Raw genomic sequence first — 5,450 nt, 5'->3', positions numbered from 1 at the left:
AAAGCAGCACTCCGTCTTCAGGCCACAAGTGGCCCATCGGGACCATCCAACCGCCGTGTCATCCTCAGTTGAGGATGCAGATAGGAGGGGCATGGGGTCAGCACACCACTCTCCCGGTCGTTATGATGGTTTTCTTTAACCGGAGCCGCTACTATTCGGTCGAGTAGCTCCTCAATTAGCATCACGAGGCTGAGTGCACCCCGAAAAATGGCAACAGCTCATGGCGGCCCGGACGGTCACCCATCCAAGCGCCGGCCATGCCCGACAGCGCTTAACTTTGGTGATCTGACGGGAACCGGTGCATTCACTGCGGCAAGGCCGTTGCCTATCATTGATAAGATCGTTCTAAATTAGTTATTCAACAAACCTGCATCTGACTGCGTCTGTGAGCTTGTTTCTTGCAATCCTCCATTTTGCCAAAAATGCAATATGTATTTGACTCAGCAATCAAGTTTAAGAGAATAATGCCGTTTGTGCATTGGTATTAAGATGGTACTGAAAAATTAACTTTTGGCCCTGATGTTTACTTAATGAAATTATATCTTGACTTGAATAATGCCTGTTGCACAATGGCATAAAATTAGTTATTTGAAATAACTTTGCTCTGATAACGTTAGTTATACCAAAATCGATTTCAAACTATGAACTGCACATGCATAGATGCCTTATTTTATTTACGTTCTTTCATTGGTGGGTAACTTTACTTTACTACTCATTTTCATATTGAGTACAAGCAAAGGATGTGGATTATGATTCAGGCTGTTAGATTTAAACACAATGTTGATCTATATATATTTATTGTTAAAATTTTAAGTCATACACAAAACCCACCATTTCCAACATTTTGTAGCACGAACACTTACAAAAAATTTTACAGAACGCTTACTGTCTCGAACCTTGGACATACAGATCCTAACTCTGAACATTATCTAACAAAACCAATTTGAAATGATTATATACCTTCTCTCATTTACGTGCTTAAGTTTGGTCAGGGGCAGCGACGTACCTTGACGCTGACACCGCACGTCTGCTTCCTCTGGGCACCTACCTGCGACTCCTCCCTTAAACCTGCGCGCGCCCAGCTCTCTTAACCATCAAAGATCCTCCTACTCAAAGATATTATACTCATTCAACCTTGTGGTTAGCAACTACCGACTTTATTTTCTGGATCTACCCTGATCACACCTTAGCACATACCTTCAAGATGTTAGAAGTGACCACCATTCATCTCTTGGCACTTCTGGGTCCTGGTCAGCAAGTTGCTGAAGGTGGATCGAGGTTGGACTGCTGGAATTGCTGCAATCTCATCCAAAACGTTCTGCTGCAGTTCTTGAAGACTATGAGGGTTGTTGCGATAAACCTTGGACTTGAGGGCTTCCCACACAGAGTAATCGCTCACTGACAGATCAGGTAAGGTGGGTGGCCAGCTAGAAGCGCGAACAGATTGACCTCTGCTAACAAGTCTGTCAGACGCGAAGATTGTGTAAATATGCTACAAGTTTGACCCGCTGTATGGGCAGTTGCTCCACCATGTTGAAGATAACTTTAGGTCTTTTCCTCCTCCGTTATTGGTGTTCCACTCGTCCGGGCCACTTTTATTTGGTTCACCCTGCAGTAGGTAATAGATAGCTTCTACCCCTGCGGGATCTAAGGCGTGATTATTTCATAGAGTGGAACAGTGTGAAACAGGGTCTCACTCGCGTTCTGCCGAGCGAAGAATTAGTCGTGACCTACTAAGCGAACCAGGGAGACGTGTTATTGTTATACGTACGCCCAGTACTTCCTCAGCAGCATGAAGACGATATGCGACAAACGTCAAACTAGAATGAGGGGTACTGCGTGTTTGGATGTGCGAATGGCATTTCCACGCAATTGCACAAAGTAGCTAGGAGCAACGATATCCACAAACTGTACGAGGTGTGGCTACAAAACAAAGGAACTACTGTTATAAAACATTTTGTTTCAAAACCTCTCATGTTTGGTTATGGTGACGCTCAATGTACTCCAGTTCTCTATCACTGCAAAGCTCTATGAGAATTTTCCATTGATGGGAAAAGTGTTGTGATGTACTTGATGACGCGTGCCGCTTTTTCTTTCACTGCTTCAACGGACTGAAATCTTGTTCGTTCTAATGCAGATTTTACCTTGGTGAATAGATGAAAGTCACAGTATGCTAGGTCAGGCGAATAAAGTGGGTGGTGTAACACTTGGCTCCTATACTTCGCTATAAGCCTCTTAAAAGACAATGCGGTATGAGCGGTGCATTGTCCTGATGCACAACCCATGACTTGTTCTTCCACAATTCGGGTCGTATATTTTTTCTTATTTTCTCATGGAGTTAAGCAAGAACCTCAAGGTCGCAATCTTGATTAACAATTTCACAATTATGAACCCAGTGAAGACACAAAATTCCATAAATATCGCTTTTAATCTTGAATTGCTCATTCCAGCCCTTTTCGCTCTCGGTGAAGCTGGGCCATTCCATTGGGTGGATTAGCGCTTAGTCTCTGGATCAGAAGCGAAAAACCAAGATTCGTCACATGTTATCACGCTTTCCAAGAAATTATGATTGTTTTCAATGGTATTCAAAGTTTCGGGGCAGGGCAAACATTTTCACGTGCTTCTTTTTGTTCAATAGTGAGAATTTTCAGCGACACTTTCGCACACGCTTTTGTCGTATTAAAATGGTTACGCAAAATTTGCCTTACGCATTCTTTGCCAGTTCCTACAGTTTCAGCAACCGATCGAATACTCAATCGATAGTCAGATCGGTTCAGATTCACTACTTTTTCGATATTTTCATCCGTTTTTGATGTTGAAGGGCATCCCGGGAGTAAATAACCTTCATAGTCTTCTCGGTCATCTTGGAAAAGCTGGAACCGCTCAAAAACTCGCGCACTTGCCAAACGGTTTTCACCACAAGCTTCTTTTAGTAAAAAATAGGTTCCAGTGGCAGTTTTTCCAAGATTTATGAAGAGTTTCACGACACTTCGTTGCTCTATTATTACACGTATAATTTTCCAGGCAAAACAAAATAACAGCTCTTACACAAACGAAGGGCACGGCCACACTGATTTGTATACAGACACCAGAGATGCCGCATTCGACTGAAAAGGTTTCACGCTTTACAGCTATTGGTCATTTATATTTGGCGCGTGCGCACTTGCTGTGTGGCAGCATCAGTCCCTTTATTTTATAACCGCAAATCGTATACAGGGTGAATCACCTACAACTTGCACCCCAAATATTACGGAGATTGAAAGTGCTGTTGATGGACTGGTAGTCGGGGTTCATACTGTTAGCCAATCAACAGAGTGTAAAAATACTTAGAAAGTTTATTTTTGTGCAAAAATGCACTTTTTTAAATGGAACAATGCCTATTGACATTAACAAACCAACTATAGGGTAAATTAGAATGTCAGTTGTGTTTGTTGCAGGATTCTAGTGCGAGTTGCTTACGAGATACCGTATTTTGAAAAGTTCCCACACACCTGAGGCAAAACACGCTGAAGAACATCACATGTACATACACCAGTTATATGGATTCTGGCCAGTAACGAGGCAGCTGACCATCACAGGTTGTGTTCGAAATGAGCACGGGCAGCTGCAATACAAGCTTCTAGACTGGTATGGAACGACTGCTGCACACGTGCTAACATTTCAGCTGAGATCCCCGAGCAGGCTGTAGTAATACGTCATTGCATTTCATCGGATGTAGTTGGTATGACCTAGTAAAGGGCGTCTTTCAGCTTTCCCCACAGATACTTGAGCACATTCAGTGTTTTGTCTATGAATAACGGGCCTATGAGATGATGGTTCACTATCCCACAGCACACGTTTACACTCCATGGACACAGACGTTCCACCTGACGAAGCCAACGGGGCTGGCAAGAGATCAATACATTTACCTGACCATCTATGATAAATGTGGTTCCATCACTGAACAAGCTGCATCATACATCTGTAGAGTACTGTCTTAGGGCCCATGTACAGAAGTTAACACGGTTCTCGTAATTGCTTCCATGCAGCTCTTGATGGCGAGAGATGTGATAGGGATGTAACCTACGTCGATGCTGATTGCATAAGACATTTGCCTCACGCATGCCACCTTCTCGTGCCATTGCGCGGGAGCTAACGTGAGAATCAACTGCAACAGCGGCAAGAACATTAATTTCACTCTCTTCTGTCGTCATATGTTTCCTTCTGTACGTTGTCTAAGTGTTACACTACCACTTTCACATAACTGGTTGAAGAGGTTGATAAATAATTGCCTAGATGGTTGACATCTGTCGGGATATAACCGTAAAAGAACGAATTGCCTTCTTCCTACACTCTCCATACATCATGAGCATGTCGGCTTTTGTCTGCATTGGTAAAAACCACCGACCACTCACGACCTACTGTCACGCACTAAATGACTAGCAAGCCAAAGAGCACTCAAAGGACACACAAGTACATTGAAAAGCAATCATACGCTGGTTGGATGGCACAAACAACTGTCGGTGTGTAAACTTTTCAAAATACACTGAAGAGCCTAAGAAACTGGTACACCTGCCAAATATCGTCTAGTGCCCCCGAGAGAACGAAGAAGTGCCGTAACACGACATGGCATGGACTCGACTAATGTCTGAAGTAGTGCTGGAGGGTACTGACACCATTAATCCTGCAGGGCTGTCCACAAATCCGTAATATTACGAGAGGATGGAGATCTCATCTAAACAGTACATTGCAAAGCATACCAGATATGCTCAATAATGTTCATGTGTTGGGAGTTTGGTGACCAGCGGAAGAGTTTGAAATCAGAAGAGTGTTCCTGGAGCCACTATGTAGCAATTCTGGACGTGTCGGGTGTCGCATTGTCCTGCTGGAATTGCCCAAGTCCGTCGGAATGCACAATGGACATGAATGGATGCTGGTGATCAGACAGGATGCTTACGTACGTACAGTACAGTCGTATCTAGACGTGTCAGGGGTCCCATATCACTCCAACTGCACACGCCCCACACTATTACAGAGCCTCCGCCATCTTGAATAGTCCGCTGCTGACATGAAGGGTCCTTGGATTCATGAGGTTGCCTTGATACCCGCACACTTCCATCTGCTCGATACAATTTGAAACGAGACGTGTCCGACGAGGCAACACGTTTCCAGTCATTAACAGTCCAATGTTGTTGTCCTCGAGCCCAGGCGAGACGTAAATCTTTCCGTCGTGCAGTCATCAAGGGTACACGTGTGAGCCTTCGGCTCCGAAAGCCCATATCGATGATGTTTCATTGAATGGTCCGCACCGTGACACTTGTTAAAGGCCCAGCATTGAAATATGCAGCAATTAGAGGACGGGCCGCACTTCTGTCACGTTGAATGATGCTCTTTAGTCGTCGTTGGTCCCATTCTTGCAGGATCTTTTTCTGGCCGCAACTATGTCGGAGATTTGATGTTTTACTGGATTT

At 44.1% G+C, this 5,450-nt stretch overlaps 1 pseudogene; it reads right to left on the bottom strand.

Annotated features, from left to right (window-relative positions):
• Positions 1-208: 208 nt before the first annotated feature.
• Positions 209-326, bottom strand: LOC124557246 (annotated as a pseudogene).
• Positions 327-5,450: the final 5,124 nt, after the last annotated feature.

This window comes from Schistocerca americana, chromosome X (assembly GCF_021461395.2).
Source record: "Schistocerca americana isolate TAMUIC-IGC-003095 chromosome X, iqSchAmer2.1, whole genome shotgun sequence".
NCBI lineage: Eukaryota > Metazoa > Arthropoda > Insecta > Orthoptera > Acrididae > Schistocerca > Schistocerca americana.
Note: the sequence above shows the minus strand (reverse complement) of the source record. Positions and strands in the feature narration are given on the sequence as shown.